Genomic DNA, 21,971 nt, shown 5'->3' on the forward strand with positions numbered 1-21,971 from the left:
TCTATCTATCTATTCGTCTTTAAGTATGTCCGATAACTCTTGAAAACAGGTTCTAGTGACTTGAAAATTGTTACGTAGGTTCCCCTTGGCCCAATGAAGATATCAATTTTGGATCCAAAAAGACGGGTAGCTCTGCAAATCTTAGCTGCTATGTGTTTAATAATTGCGGGTAAAAGGACAGTTTGGAACCTAACTTAACCTGAACCTAAAATAAAATAACCTAACAACTCCATTAGGCTTGGTATAATGTTGAATCATTAAGTACGGTATTACAAATGTGATACTGTCTACCATACCTACTACTTTAGACTTAAAGTGACACAAATAAGACCTAAATTAGTGAAACCATTTGCATGAGCTACTCTCGCCTCTACAATTACGCAATTACTACAACTTGTAAATTAACGCAATTAAACAACTGATATTTTCTCTAAATTATGGACTGGACCTATAATACCACAAACGCCCTGAAAAAGTAAATAAATAGATATTTGGAAAATAAATATCTTTGAATGAACCGAACTTTTGTAAAATGACAACCAATGGATTACTAAATACAAATATACGTCTGAAAAACGTGGTATGGTTGATGAGGGAAAACGGGACAAAATCGTTGGTAAAATCCACTGGCACTTCACACCAGTGACTAGTGTATAATCCTTTCAGTTTCAGAGAAAAGGCCCGTTAGTAGTAGAGGTTATAACGGTCCCAGGACATTACCAGGATCGAACGTTGGTACCGTAAACCTATTGTGATATTGTATTTTACCCAACAGGTTTTGTAAGAAATATAAAGTTGTAGATTAAAATGTCAAAATCATAGGATGATGTAATCATATTTTGACGCAATTTCTAATAATTATACTAGTTTAAATTGTAATTGATAGAAGAAATTTAATACATACTGAAATCAGTAATTACTTCCACTCTTGATTTTCGAATTAGCGATCAATTCTGAACAAAAGTATGGCAAAATTTTTCTTTCGTAAACGATAAGGCAATCATTTATCAAAAATAAAATAACTTGTGGATAATATCAACAAATTTGACATCTACGAAACGTTTCTGCTTTGTTCTGCCTTTTACGTAATTGTAAAAAATGACACTATCACAGAACTATACGACTTGGTGTATAGTTTTACAAAGAGTGCACAATCAGCTTTTACAAACCAGAGATTTCTTAGTAAAATGTTGTTGTAAAATTATTTTGTCAGAAAATTTAGCACCGATTTATGAATATCCGCTGACCGAGAGACGTCGAACTACAAGAAAACTATAGTGAAAGAAATATTATTGGAAATCTTCGCAAAAATACTTTTTTACTAGCAGAAGACAAATGGGTTCTATTGAGCCAATTTTCTGTATAACATGTCCAAGAGTCCATGAAGTAGGTTTTTATGAGCATTGAAGTTTTAGCTATTACAAAATCTCGGCAGAAGATAACCTCCAAAAAATCATGCAGTTCAGACATTATAAAAACTTTGAATGAATCTTAGTGTTGGGAAAAGTATTGTTGGACATGTTTTATCGATACATATGTTTTTAGCTAATTAAACGGATTGAGTTATAAATTTCCTTTTTCAAAACATGAGAATTTCTTGGAACATGTGCTCTGTACTTTAAATACAGTGGATTATGCATGATGGCGTACCTTCTTAGAACAAGACAGGATTGAGTAGACGGTTCTTAGAGTTGGTCGCCCAACAGCGTGACTAACAAGGTCACGAAGTTTGAACTCTGCAGGATTTTTCAGTACGGGTCATTTGAAAACTATTGTTGATAAAATTAAAAACTTGGGATAGTGAATTAAAGAAGAGTGTCGAAGGGCCAAAATGATGTATTATAATTATAACCAAAAAAATATTTTAATAACCAACTAATATAGAGCAGTTGTTTGTCACAACGATGCCTCATTTACTTAATAAGACAATTATATATTACATACCGTGCATGTTATATTTTAATTAGGCCGTAATTAAGATTTAACGTTCAGATTTCCTTTTATACTTTTTTTCATCAGTTAATGAATACCATAAAATATGTGTATATAATAGAATCCTTTTTATCAACAAACCAAGTTCATTTGAAGTTTAAAGGCAATTGATATTTTTAAGAAATATAAACAATGGTTTATAACTAGAGAGAGGTCTCATTTCGCTGAAGATAATTACGGCGGTGAGTTCAGCGTAAATAAATACCGACCAATTTCACTGATAATTAAATACTAAAAGCTCAGCGCATTGATGTTCCATCTATTCATGGTGCAGCCTTTCGCACAATTATATCCGATGAGAATCTGCTCAGCGTCAGTGAAATCTCCTGGGACTATCCTCGATACTCCTCCTAATGACGGGTATGAAGTGGAAGTGGGTCGGGAGTCACGATTGTGGTCTTCTGATGAAATCTCAGCTGATCGTCTAGGTCAAGGTCGCGGTCACCAGAGTAGACTTTAGACACATCGGCTGGTGTGGCCTAGATTTTGTCTGATCCATGGCGTACACTACCTTTAAGGCAGGGATTGAATTTTATGGTTACATGTGCGGCAGAGTGACGGAGAAAGGGAACGGAATTTAATTTAAACTGGACTGTACTAGAGATCATTTTGATTTAAAAAACATAAGTATTAACAATTTATACCTCACACAGTTTTATTGCCTAATTTTGGGGATAGTATTATTACGTTAAAGTTTATATTTAAAAGTTATATTTAAGACGAATCTAACGATTTATTCATAACATTGTTATGAGGTTAATAAAAATACAAACATTCTTTAACTCACAATTAAAATATTTGAAAAGTTTACATAAAAGATCAGAAACTTTTATTCAAGCCAACTTGTCTCGTGAACATTTTTATAAACATAACTTAAATTGAGTGTACTACGTAAAATGTAACATGTTTTCTCTCTGGTGGTAATTCTATTCCAATTTCATATAGCTTGGGAGAACATTAATTAGATATTCGCAAGCTGATGAGAAGTTCCGGGTGTCTATAGCTGTAGTAAATAAAATAGCATATTGTATGGGGACTAGACGTCTCTAGAGGCTTCGACGGGAGGGAATAACTCATATCACAGAACGTAAAAGGTTAGATAGTAAAGTATTCTGAATGATTCAGAAGAATACGGTTTTTGAATCCGAAGGAGGTGCCATATGCAAAGTGGCTTGATATCAATTCCCCCTAATCCTGGAATCAAAAGATTCAAATACAATCTTACAAGAAAGGTCCGGATGGTCTTATCTACTACATTTCTGAGAACTTTGAGAGTATATAAGACCTGCGACATTGTTATGGAGGCAGGCAGTCTGGGGAGGATAGGAATACGTGAATGCAAAGACCTTTTGGTCGTTAAATAAAAATTCGAACGGAAAGAGGCCATCTCATGAGGAATTTCATTCTACTACTAATTCTGAGACTTGTGGATTTGGATAACGCAAACCAATCACATATGGAACCTAAATCAATAAAGTTGACCAAGAGGTCTACGCTTTTTAAAGACCATCCAATGTCCATTGTCACGTTTCTTTCGTCAATGATGAGATATTCTACTTAAATATCAGCGCGCTATTATTAAAACAGGTAGACTGTTTATGAAAACAAGGAGGAAGTTGTTCTTTAGATTATGATATTAATGATAATATCATGCATTTAGAGTTACAACGAACGTCAAGCGTAAGCTAGATATATATTTGTTACGTTAGACACTTTCTTCATGACGTCTTCACAATTAATACAACACAGGACGACAGGGTGTCTCGTAAAATATTGTTTTATCTTGGCATATAAGCGGTTAACTTTATTTCATAATTAAACCTATTAATCTCGTCAAATTATTTATAGGCACATTCCACTAAATGTGCCTATAAATTACACAAAGAGTTTTCCACATTAGTGTAGTTGCATAATAAATGATAAGTGAATGAGTTTGTATCTTTAGTTAACGAGCCGCAACGAATAAAAAAATACTCATATTGAATTCTTTTAGATGAGCTTTGAAGATGTGAGAACAGCACTTCGTACTCTATTTAACTTCCACTCTGAAAATTGTTGGATCTGAGGCTCTTGAAGATTTTGAATCCACTGCACAGATTTTAAGTGCAAGTTTTGAGGACCCGGCTTTGATTGATTTTGTTTGTTGTTATAAAGAGAACCGCGTGAAATACAATGTCTGAAGGATTAATAAATGCTTTTTGGTGACATATTGCAGGTTATGTAATAACGCCTGGCATTATTAAATATCCGGAACCAAACGCTGTCATATCTGAGAAGACGTTTGTTCAACATGTGAAGCACCCTTCTGAAGGCGACCAGTCTCAGACAGTTTTATACAGTTTCAACAAGAATGGCTTCAACGGTATTAGATAAAACTGACCATATGTTCAATCGAACTATGTTAGGGAAAAAGCGAATAGTCCTAACTCATACAGTACCAATACACGAGTTTTCTACACCTTGTTCAATAAAGTAAATATTTACTAGGTAAGACTGTTACGTTCCAGACCTGAAGATACAGTCAGTCTACAGTTACAGACCCGATAATATCCGTTCCTCAAGGTTATCACATGGGCGTACTTCGTTACGTAACAAAATAATGGCGTATCCTTGACCTTACATTGCATCCACGGTTGTTGGTTCCTTTCTCGGGCTCAGGCGTAGTATGGATTGTATGTTTATAAGCCTTTACAAATATCCATGATTGGTTCTTTGTTATAATTATGGTTTTTAGTATAGTAATTATTTATTGATAATTTAATTGATACAGATTTATATAACATCCTAACAGTGCTTATGCGTGCAAACCTATTCCAGGTAATACTATTTTAGCGTATAGTAAATCTAAAAAATAATATAAATTAAAACAATTTATAATTATGATAAAACTAATTACTATATTTAAATATTATTACTAAAAAAAATTTAATTTAGTTAAGGAAACAGGATTTTTCAGCACATTTGCACATTAAGTAATAATAATAATAGTAAGTGAATAATTAACAATATAACTCATTTATTTATTGTATTCTACTGGCTGACCTCGCATTATCGTATATACAGGTAAGCGGTCCCCTACTCTTTGCCCTGTATCTCAAAAAGGGTTGAACGTACATAAAATTACTTCAGACAAAAGTTGGAGAATTTTCCGTTCTACAATTTCTCTAACAACGATCCGTACGAACGTACCTTCAAAGTCATTTAGCGTAAGGGAAACGAGATATTTGCAAAAAACTGATTTTCATGACCTTTGACCTTAAATATCTGAAGTCGCGTACACGTGATTATATGAGACTTATATGAGAGGTAAGTTTTATAACATCAAAGTAAAGACGTATGCAAATTTTTAGCTTATTATCTTTTATTCCGAGGTTGCATCCTTATTTTGTCTTATTTTACTGAGTTAATATGATTTTACTCTGTTTACAAATTTATTTATTCTGTAAGTTTTCCCGTTAACATCACGGTTCCCCATAAGACCAATGTAAACATGTTCGTTAACGCTCAGCCAAATCTTATGTAGTAAAATGGACTATTATCAAGATATCGTGCGGGCAGACAGAAAAGAAATTTGTCCAAACCCAGAGTGGTAGGCTTTCGCTTACCTTGGAATACGATAGAATATAAAGTATAAAATTGTACGAGTTTGCTAGTTCTGTATATCTATTGTGTCATCACTATCAATATAGCTGCTACTTTAAACCCTCTAACTAACTGGCAGGAATTAGTTAATTTAAACCATACTGTGCAGACATAACACACACAGGGTGTGGTGCGTGTCCTGTGTGTTTAACGTAACAGAGCAGGGAAGTCAAGATAGGACTACCGTCATTCTTTTATTCCGCCCTGATATTTTGGTTGTATACATATACATGTGGCAGTACAGCAGGGAAGTCAAGATACGACTACCGTCATTCTTTTATTCCGCCCTGATATTTTGGTTGTATACATATACATGTGGCAGTACAGCAGGGAAGTCAAGATACGACTACCGTCATTCTTTTATTCCACCCTGATATTTTGGTTGTATACATATACATGTGGCAGTACAGCAGGGAAGTCAAGATACGACTACCGTCATTCTTTTATTCCGCCCTGATATTTTGGTTGTATACATATACATGTGGCAGTACAGCAGGGAAGTCAAGATACGACTACCGTCATTCTTTTATTCCGCCCTGATATTTTGGTTGTATACATATACATGTGGCAGTACAGCAGGGAAGTCAAGATACGACTACCGTCATTCTTTTATTCCACCCTGATATTTTGGTTGTATACATATACATGTGGCAGTACAGCAGGGAAGTCAAGATACGACTACCGTCATTCTTTTATTCCACCCTGATATTTTGGTTGTATACACATACATGTGGCAGTACAGCAGGGAAGTCAATATACGACTACCGTCATTCTTTTATTCCACCCTGATATTTTGGTTGTATACACATACATGTGGCAGTACAGCAGGGAAGTCAATATACGACTACCGTCATTCTTTTATTCCACCCTGATATTTTGGTTGTATACACATACATGTGGCAGTACAGCAGGGAAGTCAATATACGACTACCGTCATTCTTTTATTGCACCCTGATATTTTGGTTGTATACACATACATGTGGCAGTACAGCAGGGAAGTCAATATACGACTACCGTCATTCTTTTATTCCACCCTGATATTTTGGTTGTATACATATACATGTGGCAGTACAAGTAGTTAGAGTTCTGACAAACAGAGAAACACAGAGGACAGGATATGCGTGATTATTAGATTAAAGTGGTTTTTGACCTCTTTTTGTACTTTATAATAAGATAGTCTACAGTAATTCTCGTTTAGTCAAATTAACAATTAACCTTGTATTTTTCTAAAAGATTGAGTTTATTGTACGATTATCAACAACGCAGATTAGTTTATAATCTGTTTATAACGCTATTATAACTTGTTTGTAGTGTATGTATTACCACTACCGGGTTTTAGTAAATATTTACACACTTGTGTTGAATTCAGAATAATATAACATTTAAATGGACTAATTGGATGAATGATTTAAAACTTTTTACTCATACGGTGAAAAAGGTACTATAATTGAATAAGCATTTTACGTATTATTTCTTATGTCATGGGAAAATATGAAGCTATTAACTCTAAACAGATCAAATTAATCACATTCTTGGTACACAAATTACTGTCGAAACTTCATAAAACTTCGAGTAACTAAAACAATTAGTTCCAGCAGGAATCACTTCTGGCTGGTTTATACCTTCCAGTTATCACTGGGCACAGTAAAAACCGATGTGTCACTTAAAACTGGGAAACCTTATGGATTAAATAGCTACGTCAATCATCACTGCAGGATTGTTCGTGATGTCGCTGCTTAGTTTATTTATGAATACCAACCAGAAGGAAGTTTTTATGACAGTCTACCTTAACCGAAATGTCTATTATCCGGTATAGACTTGGTCCCATCAACTTCGGATAATCGGATCCACATTTTCCGAATAGAGAGCAAAATCGAATTCATTTAAACTACTTTCATTTAGATCTACTTTGTTTTACCAACGCCATTCGCAAGCAGACATTTTAGAAAAGACCATACAATGAAATTAAAATTCTTAGAGAGTCATGGTATAACTAAACAAGGAAGGAATACGCCACATTAGGCTACGCATCGCATAACAGGTGTCGTTGAGGTAACTTGCAAAATTTCGAGTATGTAGCTCATTTCATTCTCGAGATGACAAACCAACAAGTAGACAGACAGACAAACACAGAAAATAAATGTTATATATCCATTTGAATCAGAAAAGATAAATTGTGTCAGCATACTGAGAGATAGGATTCAACAATGCTCAGCCAAATTCCATGGTTGAACATGCACTATCATAGAACTCATTCTTTTCCATTAAGAATGGAACATATTAATGGTTTCTTTTTTATAAAATCAGGATTAGGATAAAACTTTTTAATCATCAGTTTTCTTTATTTTTGATAAAGAACATTAATCCGTGGCGAAATATATATTCTATAGCTAATTTCATTATTGACAAATAGAACGACAGGCAGTTATACGGAAAATAAAAATGTTTATATCCCCGCCTAACAAAAGAGAAATTGTCAGCCTACTGAGAGATAGGCTTTATCGACGCTCAGCCGAATTACATGGTTGGTCATGCACCATCATATAAATTTTTCTTTTCCATACAGAAATGATGCGTCATGCAAAATTTAAAGTCTACACATGTAATCTTTCTCGATAATTGTGTCACATGATACATTATTTTCATTTTTAACAGCGTTTAAAATAATAAAAGTTCCGGTGAGGTAGGGAAGGTACTACAACTCGAGAGTGTGCTAAAATGAAATCTTGTCACCGAATTTCAACATTAACCTTGCTATATATCATTTCTTCTCTTTACTCTAGAATAAAAGTCTACACATACAGTCGAGGTTAAGGTTTGTAGGTCACATGCGTTAATGTGTCTACATGTTTAAATTTCATATTACAGTACTCAGTTTGTGAACACATTGATTTCTTGTTAGCATCTTGAGATCCATAAGACCAACTGAAGATATTCGCTAATGCTCTGCCAAATCCCATAAAGTTTTATATACCACAATCGAACACAGTGTTGCCCATATAGAAATGAAACTTCATGCGAAATATAAAGTCTATAGGTCAGTTCGTTTTCGAGCCATCGAGCGGACAGGCAGGCAGAAATGAAATTGTTCCATCCGTTTCAGTAATAGGCTTCGCTAACGCTCAGCCAACTAAGATGTCAAGGTAACAATTCTCTTGGTATCTGAAACTGTATTGGTTTTTGTTATGATGGGAAAGGCCTTGGATTAAATGGGAACAAGAGATAAACACTGCACAATACGATTCAGCTGCTCTGTAACTTCGACACTTCTGTCATTATTGTCACAGCCTCTATCAGGCCGAAGGCCAAAAGTCAGTAGGTCGCACTGCACCTTATGAATGGTTTACAGTGGTCAACAATCTTTGCTCAATTGTTGTCTTTGAAATAATCAGTTTATGTCAACCATCCATTAGAATGGACCTTTGTCATGTAAAATCTTATACGCTCGTTGAGTGTTGAGATCCGGAGGGTATTCTGTTAGTTCTGAGGTCCGAAGCTAGGGCTGCGCCACTGTTTCTGTCCAGATATTTTCTACCTCCTTCCATAGATGGCGCTCCGAGGGCTCACTTTTGCTGTTTCTCTATTTATAGCATTGGATGAGTTGTCTATTGTGAACGTAATACCATCAAAGGTTGTATCACACCTTATGTAAAGTCTACAGACAGTGACAACTGTCTAGAATATTTGTAGTTTGACATTAACTGTTCATCCATTAGAAGCCAAAAGAGCAGTCACGTGTACGTGAAAGTCATGAGGCTGTACTGCACTTTGTGTGGCCTACACTACTGCACAATAGTTTCCGGTCGAAATATGTGTCACCATCCGTTAGAAGGAAATAACATTTACTTCACCTTGATAGTCTAGAGTAAGTCCTTGCCAACCATGTGTTGTGGAAGCCACTCTCCGGCTTTTAGGCACCTCCTTCACTAACATCCACAAAGTTGCAGCTCGTTTACCATTATTCTCAGAGGCAAGAATGAGCAGTGAAAGTCACGAATCATTTAGTAAGCCGTGCAGCAACCGACCCAACCTTGTGTAATATCGCCCAGTTGGGCAATTGTTAATGACGGTCTAAAGTCTCTTACTAGGTTATGCTGCAAAATGTGTTGCCTTACAGATGACACTCATCCTTATGATGTTCTTCTTTATCTAAATCACAGCTAAACATCGATTGCAAGCCTCGTAAGGTTGGTTGTAAAAACTTGATCTGACCGGGTACTTAAGGACGGTCTATCCCAAGCCTTAATTCCATCTCGCAGAGTTCTGCGCTAGTCTTGTACATGTAATTGAGTGATATTCTGACTGCCCAAGATAAAACATACATATTCCATAATATATAGCCTGTGACGCAAACCTGATAGAAAAATAGAGCATATTAATATATTAAAAGCATAAGTTATGTACATAAGATTTTGTTACATACTGAAATGGATTTTATCTCACTGTAGATCCTTAGAATATTCAAGCACGCGAGAAGGCGGATATTATTGTGACAAGATTATCCACAAGATGGGTAAAAAGTCCCGCAACACTAAAATACTTTTTAAGGGACAAATTTCTTAGAACATTTCCAATAAAAGCTGTACGGTTTAAAAAGCTATATCCACTTACGGTTGGATGTTTTTATTCGACTTTTAATGGGGGTTGGTTTTTGTTTTCTAAAGTAAGTAAGTAACCATACTTTTCGCCGCGAATTCATGTTCCACATAATAAAATGAAACTTTTGTTTCATTTTTCGTATTCAGAAACTGTTGTTCTTATAAAATCTTATCATAGTGTACTTTTCAATCTGCTATTGTTTATACACAGTCAGGATTAGAAAAAACTTTGTAATCCAAATTGTCTTATTTTTTACATAATGTGAATGAATTCGTAACGAAAAATACTGGTTCACATTTAAAAACGATAATAACGCATAACATATCACGATAATAAAACCCATATAACACAAGCAAATAGAGTATTTTAAACCGTGCAATATTTTTTACGTTTCTAAACTTTGTTCCTATAGAAATATTCTAGGGTTGCAGGAATTGTTTTTCCAACCGACATGGATTTAGGAAAGCAAATATTTAATTATTATATTACTATTTCATAATAATGTTTTTTTTATGAATTAAATTAGTTTATAAGTAATTTACAAATTAATAACTCTGTTTCCTTAGGTTGTACGTAATTATGCCATAGTTTCTCTTCCGGAATCTTAAAAGTTATATTTTTTCTGAATGGCGTCTATATGTACACAAACGCAGAAAGTATTATTTTTAGCTACTTGATACAAACGAATCATTCTTAAATTATAATGTATTACTTTTTGTGTAAGCATTCAGGGAGAAAATCAAATAAATCATTTGACAGAGATAAATTGTAAACGATACACTTCTCCTTTAGTTCTCTTATCGTTTGTTTATATGAAACAGTGAGTACATAGTTACTTCTAGATAACTGGTACTAACATTCTCTCTATTGACTGAATCCCTGTCTAAGTTATAAGACTAAAAGTCAAACTTTACTATAACAAGGCAAAAGATTATAAAGTTATAAAATATACCTTCAAAAGTAATTGTTTTATTAACATAAAACTTTTATGTTTTTTCCTATTCAAAAGTACAATAAAACAATATTTTGTGTATTTTTTATAATTTATAAACTCTTTCAATCTGTTGTCAGTGATGCTGAAAATAAGAAGTGTGGAAAATGTTGGTAAGGGAATTTAAACCATCTATATTAACCATCTAAGTTAACTTAAACTTTTTTTGAATGACTGAGTAACTTGGTTTTTTTTTGTATGAAAGTTAAAGTGAGTTGAATAAAACTTGAACATGCGTTTTGGAAAGTCATAGCGTATTGTTACATAAAAATGAAAGCTTTTAACAATAAATCTCAGTGAGACTATTTGTATTTTTTAGGAAACGTTAATGCATTCAAGTTTTTTTGCGTTTGCGCACAAGTTTACAGGTTTTATACAGTACTACTGTAGTGCTTGAAACAGTTATTTTAATAGCATTCAACTTCGTAAATGTCTTTAGGTGTATTGTCTATTATTACAATAAGGATACAGTAGGACAGTCAACAATCTAACAATAAAATATTTAAAATTCACCTACTTATCTTAAAGGATCATTGAGATACTGGGTCAACAATTTGACAAATTTAACTAGGACCCTTAGGAGGGGTTTCAGTAGATTAACACTAATACTATACTAGCCCATATTTCTTATTCTATGGGGCGGCCTATTGCCATGCACTTAAGCCTCAAAGACCTTTTGCACACCCTGGAAGCACACCATGAGGCCTGCCAGTCTACGGTTTCAGCATTTCCACAAACCGCCAAAAACAACCAATCAGGTCCTCCTGGGGAAATTCGCCACCCTTGTCCGAACTGACAAAGACGGCGCACCGCTCCCTTGCTATTGCAGGGCAGTCAAAGAGCAGGTATTCAGCAGTTTCCTCCTGTTCATCACACATTCTACAGAGCGGATCCTCCCGAAGGATACCGACCCTGTCAAGATGTTTCCTCAGGTAACCATAATCCCGGAATAAGCCCATATTTAATTATTGATATATTTTATTTGTTCAAGCACCAAGTTAGCCAATAAATAACTCATGTTATGTACCATTAAACTGTTATTTTCTTGTAACGCCATTATTTGTGTACATCACTAGAAATCACAGAGGGACTTAAGTATTTTTATCGATTAAAATACCATAATAATGCCAATATAGTATTATAACAACGACAATAGGAAAAGACAACTTCGACTGTTACAAAGTAAAAGAGAACGGGATTATTTGCATTATTAAATGGTCTGTTTTCAAGGCAAACACTACAGTGTGAGTTCATCTACACAATCTTTACAAGCATTATCTCATAGAGTACAAACACACTAACTACTGTAATTGTTTGAGTGCCGTCTCAAGTCATGTTTACCACGTTTACATTTACATAAAACGTGCTCAAACTGTAAGAACCGTGAACACTTTCCTTAGCCGTATAATACTCTACGCCTTGTCACCTCAGAACATTGTCTACGTTTTAGTTAAAACACAGTGGAAGCACAGTTATGTATTCTAGAGCTTCCACTGCTGGAGAATTATTTATGTCAATTGATAGAAAGCGTTATTCTTGTGGTACAGGAAACATTTCTTTGCTACCAATTCTTTATTTATGTATACGATGGACAAATAACTAACTTTAAACGCATTAATATTTTAAATGAAATAACTAAAACTATAATTGGCTGGACGGTAGCGAAGCCTACCAATCGAGGGAATCAAAAATTGTATTTCTGTCTGTCAGTCTGTCAACACGACATCACGGAAACGAACTGACCTACAGACTTGAAACTTTGTATGTAGCTTCATTTCTGTATGGGGAACACTGAGTTTGATGGTGGGGCATGTCACTCTAAGGGATATAGTCAAATACTTACTGAGACTTTATCAGTTACTATTAAACCTTTTAACTTATAAGGCCAATGTCAAGATCACTTTCAATAATATCTGAACAACGTACAAACATTTTCAGATTGCGCTTAAATCAGTATATTCTGAACTTTTCATTAGGTTCGACTTAAAGATATGCCAGAACTCGGGGTACCAAACATCCCCTCACATGATGAAATCAGTTAGCAAAAACGCATGTTACTAATTGCGCATATATTAGTTAATACGTCATGGATAGATTCAATATTCTATGATCATTAGAATTATATTGCAGTTAAATATATCACAGCTCACAGGTACTGATGCGCCAGTTTGTAATGTGGGTGACTTTAGGTCTGTCTGCAGAGTTCGACATGGTTTGTAATGTGGGCGACTTGAGGTTAGTCTGAAGTTTGGCATGGTTTGTAATGTTTGGCGACTTGAGATTAGTCTGAAGTTTGGCATGGTTTGTAATGTTGGGGAGTTGAGGTTTGTCTGCAGAGTTCGGCATGGTTTGTAATGTTGGCGACTTGAGATTAGTCTGCAGTTTGGCATTGTTTGTAATGTTTTCGACTTGAGGTCTGTCTGCAGAGTTCGGCATGGTTTGTAATATGGGCAACTTGAGGTTTGTCTACAGAGTTCGGCATGGTTTTTAATGTGATCGGCTTCATTTTTTTGGGATTTCTGACTTTGTTATTGGATTTACTGGCACATCGAAACTCTATTAATAGCTTGGGTTATTTTTATAACGAATCTGTCATATTTTTACTAATAACGAAGATTATTCGACTTCATTTCTCAAGTATTGCGTACTTGAACTTGAAGTATTAGCCACCTGGCTATTCCGTTCATCCGATGAGGTTTCATTGGTCCGCAATACCCATTCATTTCAATGATTCGCTCAATCTTAGCTATTAACATGTACACCTCAACAATTTACCCATTCACCTCAGCGGTTCACCTGAACCAGAGGTGAATGAACCACGTGTACGGGTGGATTGCTAAGATTGAGTGAATCACTGAGGTAAATCTTCGCGGGTGAATCGCAGAGCAGTAACCATACATATTAGAATACACTACACTAAGAATTTTAACATCATAATTTTGATTTGTTCAAGAACTGGTCACTCAGTTATGTAAAAGTTATGAAATGAAACTGTTGTGTTGATGGAACAAAATGATAATTGCGTTTACAGGTCATTATAATGTCGTTAGCTATCGGTGTCCACATAATAGAGTCGTCGGTGATAATTTTCCTACTAATCTAGACAGCAAATCATTAACGCTTACGTGAGTTTCAGATATGTATCTTAGTGGAACTGTAAAAAATCATTTCAAATATCTTACAAAGATATTGTAGTTGTTTTTAAACCTTAAACGTGAACCTCTCTTATTAAGACAATCTTAAGAAAGCAGCTCAAAATGTTATGTAAAGTTTTTTTACATTCTTTTTGTAATTACAAAGGCCTTTGATAAATGTTTGTTATTAAAACAATTAAATAATAGTAATTATAATCCCCAGTGAGTATAACAACATTATGCTAAGAAACTAATTGTAAAGATGTTGTTTCTCCGATTTTATATTTTAGCGATTTTTATGCGTTATAAAAATTGAACATTAGTTATATGTGTAAGAATGCTAAAGTAAAATATAAATACATAAATTTGACAATAACCTTAGTTTTTATGAAATTATCCCCCATATTCCTATAACATTTCCGATGGCATTAATACAGATTGAATATTAGGAACAATGTTTTTACTTTATTATAATTATAATAAATTGACCTTTATTGATTAGCTTATCAAAATTTTGAAAATAAATTACACAATGTAACGGTGTTTTTAAATTGACGTAAAATTTAGTCACACAAAAGTAAGACTGGTAGAATAAACTGCAAAGAAACTTATACGAAGAAAGGTCACATGGCAATAATATATTACACATTTATCAAATGATGTTCTTGCCCAACAACAAGCTGTAACATATTCTATGAGTTTTTTAATTAAAAAACGTTGTAATGAAAAACCGGGTTCAAAATAGTAAAAAACTTAATTCTAGTTAATGACGTTCAAGATGCTGCTAATTCGCAGAAATTGCCCATAAGAATGAATTTACGCTGATAGAAGTTCTTCCGCCTAACTGGTACTAAATTCTTATTTAATTGTTATTAGACTTTGTTTGAATTATTTTTCGATTCTTGATGCACGAGATGGATCAAGTAAGGAATCCGAAGGTGAGCCAGGACTGATCATTCTTTATATAACCCACAGATGATTTTATATTATACCGGAAGACTCAATGGTATACAAGTAGAATGTATAACAAAAACACGGAGTTAGAACTTAGTTGCAGACGTGTCTGTAATTTGTATTTGATTTGTACTTCTCTTCTTTCATAAAAGAGAAGTACAAATCGTTTACGACTGGAAACTTTCCGCAATTTCAACAATGTAGATATTAGCAAAACCCTTAAAATAGTAGACGTCATTTTAAAATGTTGCTGTGGGTTTTATGTTTCAAGATTGAGAATTTTTCACGATGTTACGCTTTATACGAATAATAATAGTCCATTAGTAGGATTATATAGCATGAGAGGATAGAATATGTTGGGAAACCGATCCTGAGAGGGCAATACATTTGAAATGGTAATATTTTAAAAATATACTCGTAAATCGATAATGAAAACCTTATTCTATTTTATCCACATGACAATTCAGACTGCATGGGTATATTAAGAGTTAATTAAGTTAATTATATGCAAGAGTTAATTAAGGTGAGGAAAAGTATTAACATGTTTTCATCCAGTCGTTTGACAAAGATTACCAACATCATCTGGTTGTACAATTATCAGAAGGATATTTTTTACATATCAGTTTAGAATGGTTCTATCTAAAAGTAAAAATAAGTAAAGTAATGTCTCATTTTACCACGCGAAGAAGGGCTAAGAAGCACACTGAACCTGGGGCCCAACAGCTAAAGGTGACTTTAGAACCACTACCAATGGCCGGGCAGGCGGGCTGCTTGCAAAGACAGGATCGCTCAGCGGTCACCCATCCACGCAACAGCCACGCTCGACTTTGCTTGATTCAGTTTAGTTAGGTTACATGTTTTAATATGTCACATGTTAAAATCTTTTGTGAGTGTATTTTTATTAAAAATTTATTTATTTTGCTATTTTCTCGTTGCCATCATGGTTACCCGCAAGACCACTTCACTTCAATGAAGTGACGACATGCACCACTGTTGCCCATAAAAATGAAGCTTTATGCAAAATTTCGTTTTCGAGTTATCGTGCGGACAGACAGACAGGTAGAGAAATTACATTTTTCCAGCCTCTCGGGTGATAGACTTTGTATTTTATATCGATTCCCACCGTTAACTAAAAAATTAAAACAGTTTGGAGATGGTTCAGTGTATTTAAATAATTTCGTACAGGTCTGAAACCCGTGTAAGCGTTCATATTTGTAAAGAGCCCCGACATGGATGAGTGGGCAACCGGACACAGAAGTTTCTCCTCCTGTCACCATCGCTTATCATTGCTTATAAACCTAATAGTTGTCGACTTGCCGCTACAGTGCACCACTGTCACAACTTTCACTGCCCTGGATTTGGTCGGATTTGCAAAATAAACACACCAGGGATATTGGCGTTAATAATTTTCAGCCCAGTTTAGCCAATAAAATTATCAAAATTGTAATCGCCAGATTTATCAGTGGGAAAATTTTCATTCTAACGACTCCGTTATGTGGATATTGACAGCTAACGACTTTATAACGATTAATTAACGACCCGTAAACTTAATTACCATTTCGTACTTCATCACGTAACAGTTTCACTTCATGTGTGTACATAACAAAATTACTAGTTATTGTACAAATAAAGTCTATGGTGTAACCCATTCACATGGGTGATTCACTCAATCTCAGCGATTCACTCGTTCGCCTCTCAGATTCACCTATTCACCTCACCGGTTCAGCCATTGACCAGAGACACCTGATCGGATAAACTCGCAAAGAACCAGGTTTCTAATACTTCAATCTTAAGTACGCAACACTTGGAGAGATACTACAATACTCATTTATATGATATGATATGAATACTCAAAAATATGACAGATTTGTTATAAGGATAACCCAAGCTATTAATAGAGTTTTCGATGGCATTAAATCCGATTACCAAGTCATAAATATCAAAATAATAAATATTAAATGTGTTCCTCTAACAAATCATATGTCTAGCAACTCTCAGGTCTTAATTTCTGCAAGTACATCATAACCAAACCGAACTCTGCAGACAAACCTCAAGTCGACCACATTAAGAACCATGGCGAACTCTGTAAACAAACCTCAAGTCGACCACATTGAGAACCATGCCGAACTCTGCAGACAAACCTCAAGTCGATCACATTGAGAACCATGCCGAACTCTGCAGACAAACCTCAAGTCGACCACATTAAGAACCATGGCGAACTCTGTAAACAAACCTCAAGTCGACCACATTGAGAACCATGCCGAACTCTGCAGACAAACCTCAAGTCAATCACATTGAGAACCATGCCGAACTCTGCAGACAAACCTCAAGTCGACCACATTGAGAACCATACCGAACTCTGCAGACAAACCTCAAGTCGACCACATTGAGAACCATGCCGAACTCTGCAGACAAACCTCAAGTCGATCACATTGAGAACCATGCCGAACTCTGCAGACGAACCTCAAGTCGACCACATTGAGAACCATGCCGAACTCTGCAGACAAACCTCAAGTCGATCACATTGAGAACCATGCCGAACTCTGCAGACGAACCTCAAGTCGACCACATTGAGAACCATGCCGAACTCTGCAGACAAACCTCAAGTCGATCACATTGAGAACCATGCCGAACTCTGCAGACGAACCTCAAGTCGATCACATTGAGAACCATGCCGAACTCTGCAGACGAACCTCAAGTCGACCACATTGAGAACCATGCCGAACTCTGCAGACAAACCTCAAGTCGATCACATTGAGAACCATGCCGAACTATGCAGACAAACCTCAAGTCGACCACATGAGTATCATGCCGAACTCTGCAGATAAACCTCAAGTCGACCGTATTACAAACTGGAAAAGCGGTCCCTTTCGGTCCCTGTGAGCTGTGATATAACTAACTACAATATAAATCTACTGAACATATAATACCGAATATATCCGTCACATATTCACTAATAGAAACTTACTTGTAGAGATGCGTGTTTTATAACTAATTTCATCATTTGTGTGAATGTTGTGACTCCAATGTCAGGCACGTATTAATGCACGTATTGGTTTAGAATATATTGAATATACCTAATGAAGAGTTTAGATTGTACTGAAGAAAACAGAATCAGAAAAAACTGGAATGTTGTACAAATATTAGTGGCACCAACGTGATACTGGGTTTGTAAGAAAAAAAGTTCAATATTAACTATAACTAATAAAGTCTATTCGATCAAATACAATAAAACTGCTCATTGATGTATAATCGTATATTAATTCGTAAGTGCTCACATAGAAAGGTTTTGTCCTTAAGGGATCCATACCACTTGCCTTTAAATCTAGTAGTTCAAATTTGTTAGTTCCAATGACGAGAATATCTTCCGATAGATCTTAGACAATTTGGATGTTTAAAAAGCATTCCCGCAAACTACCGCAGTCTAGGGCAAGGTGTAAGAAGCCGTGAGTAAAAATCAGTAACATGTTTATCATAAATACTTTTATTAAGAAGCTTATCCACTTCGATTTTGAAAATTTCGTGCCAATCCATGGGTAACTGCTAGTTATGATATAAAACTAAATCAAGAAGAAAATAAGTAGTGATCCTAGTCATATTCAGAAGCATTAAATAAACTAAGCAATATAGTAGATTTCATGAAATACAATTTTCCTCAACAGTGTTTCAAGTTGTTTGTCATTGACGTTAAGATGCATTGTAGAGGAAAAGTAATCGAAGGAAAATAGAAAATTTGTATCTCTAAAATTGATTCATAAACTTTATTGCTTTACGTTTTTTGACAAAAATAAAACTTTCAAACAGCAATCAAGTATAGTGTCCCCTATATAAATTCATTAATTGGCATAGCAGTTTCTGTTAACACTCTAAGCAATGACGTTATGTGGAGCAAAGGAGGATATGATCAAAGAATGGGCATTATTTAGGTTATTTATAAAGATCAATATAGATGAAGTTAAAGTACGATAAAATCTCATCACATTTGGTCCAATACCAATAAGCATTTTGGTCCAAAATAGTGAAGGGTTTTACTTCCGTTAGAGTAGGCTAATCTCCAAATTTTTTAATAGGCCGAAAATTGTGATTGAAATACGCATACGAAATAGACACATGAAAATAGTTCTCATGTAATGATTATTTTTAATGACTTAGCTAATTGTAGTACACTACTTATATACGTAATATTTTATAAAATCTAAATTCAAAAGTTCCAATTTTATTATCAAGTAAATTCAGGGCACAACAGTGTTAATTACGATGTGGGTGAAATAAGAATTGTTACAATTAATTTCAAGAGTTTAAAAAAGCCTCTCTCATAATTTTCAACATCTCCACGGATGGGACTCTTGAAAGTCAATAGAGCTTTACGGTAATCTCCAAAGTTATAGGCCTATGTGCTATTCCAGTGCTAGTTCATATAAAATTTCAACTTAATTGATGCAGTAGTTATTGCGTCATGGAAAGACGAAAATTCTAAAATTTACTCATTTGCAATGTTTGTAGGATTTACTTAATGAAGATGTTTAGATTGATTTTAAAGAACTTCTTTTCAAAGTTTCGTAAATGATAAGGGTTTAAAAAAATCGTTTATAAAAGTGAACACAAAAAAAGTAAAACTGGCGCAAAAAAATTTACATGATCAAACAAGACATCTTGTGGTTTCCTCGCTGTCAGAAAATAAGACACTGTCAAAAAATGTTTAAAACCACTAACTATTTAAACTATTTATCTAGCACATCATTAGACAGAAGGAAATGCTGCCAGAAGATATTAGGGCCCAATTGCTTAGAATTATGTAATTGCAGAAACTGCGCTTTGGCAGGATCTTGTGCGTAGCGAATGCAGACATGACCTTGACCCGCCTGCTGGACCAGTTGTCCGGTCAGTGTCCAGCAGTAAATGTTAAGGTATCAGAGGGTTACATAACATATTAAAGTCGCACTCGCGAAACTTGATTCCAGCTTACTTATGCAAACACAGATATTGACAATATACTCGTAAATTTAAGATGTATCTTGTGCAGGATCCTCGTACTACTATTCCAGAGATTACACTACTTAGCAAAGTTGTAGAGATGCAAATCAAATTTCTTCTCAATCACTAAAAAAAAAAAAAAAAACAAAACCATTTCTATCTTAGTCACTAATTGTCTACCGATACTCCCTTACCCAGATGCTGCTGGATTGGGCATTGTAGTTGCTACGTTGCAAATTTTCCGTCCAATAAGCAGAGTAAAATTAGAGAACTCAAATGTAAGGGGGAATCTGAACAGGGGCGAATTTAGCATAAAGTTTGGGATCATTTCTGGGGAGTATGGAGTACTTCCATTTAATCGAATGGAAGAGTCCAGGCCCCTCTCCGGAAAAATTGAAAAAAATGCACATCTTAAATTGTGTTTTACGCACTTTGGAGCCTAAAATCTACTTTTTGGTGAAAAGTAAAATTAAAAGTATATATTTGAAAAATATTCGTGGATAGTTCATGATCCCTGTGACTCCCCACCTTAATCCGCCACTGGGTCTGAAAGGTATTCGATTGTTAAGAACGTCAATGTATTTCTCTCGGATTATTCATTGATCTATTTTTGTATATATCTGATTCGGATCCACGTAAACTTGAAGGATAATTATTAGTAACATCCGTGCCACTGTGTTAATAGGAAATTAATTTGTCCTAATTGAAAATTAAATTTTTTTAATTAAGTGACTTTGTACTGACAATCGAGGGTTCACAGTACAAAATCAACTGTACTTATACCGAAGAACCATTCTATTAAACGTAGAATAAACACACTGGCGTTGGAAAATCAAAAACAATCGCAATTCTTTTAGGAATTTGTACAATTCTAAGTACTACATTGTTATATTTAATACATCAATCCAATTTAAAAAATACTTTGGATTAATTTCTCATATGTCGCTTGGCGTACAAACACGTAATTTAAAAACTGTTGATTACGTGCCTTATTGTCTAGAATATGTTGTAGTTAATAAGAGTTTAAATAGATAGTCAATTAATTAATGACTAAAAACGCGTATTTGCCATTGCATTTTTGTAATGTCAAGGATCCTTGAAAATAGTAATTATGATAGTGTTGCCAGAAGTTATTTAACTGTTATTATGAATTTAACACTCAGTACCTTGTCACTTGTGTGTAAACCTTGACAATAGTAATTACTAAGCTAATTATCGTTTAGTTAGAGGCGACAGAGGTAGTACTATCTGAACTGAAAATCTTCATGAAATATAGTTTACGTCCAATCAAATAAAGGTTACCAGTTTCCAATCATGTAAACCTTTATTTATTAAAAGCCACAAACAACAGTTTTTAACGGTTATACATCGTTGTTGTTTGTGTTGGCACTCGTATTACAATGAATTGAAGCTGTAATTCTCTTCGAATTTGAATAAATAAGTTAAAGGTATTTGCTACATTTATAATTCTAGTTACAGTGACTATAGCCTATGTCAAGTGGACGGTGAGCTATCTGTTGAAATTATTCGATGCTCTGAAATGCTACCAGAACCAAGCGTCCTAATCAATAATAGACGAGGGAATAAAAAACCAAAACACTACTAGTTCTTCTTTGACCCCTCGACAATGATACTCCATCATAGAAAGAGGATCCACTGGAATTTCGGGCCAAAGGTGTCCCAGC

General features: G+C 34.8%; 1 protein-coding gene across 1 annotated transcript in view; it reads right to left on the reverse strand.

The window, feature by feature from the left end:
- LOC124360067 (facilitated trehalose transporter Tret1-like) overlaps positions 1 to 21,971 on the reverse strand; it is a 62,564-nt gene that overhangs the window by 34,686 nt on the left and 5,907 nt on the right. The window lies entirely within an intron of this gene.

This window comes from Homalodisca vitripennis, chromosome 4, assembly GCF_021130785.1.
Source record: "Homalodisca vitripennis isolate AUS2020 chromosome 4, UT_GWSS_2.1, whole genome shotgun sequence".
NCBI classification, from domain to species: domain Eukaryota; kingdom Metazoa; phylum Arthropoda; class Insecta; order Hemiptera; family Cicadellidae; genus Homalodisca; species Homalodisca vitripennis.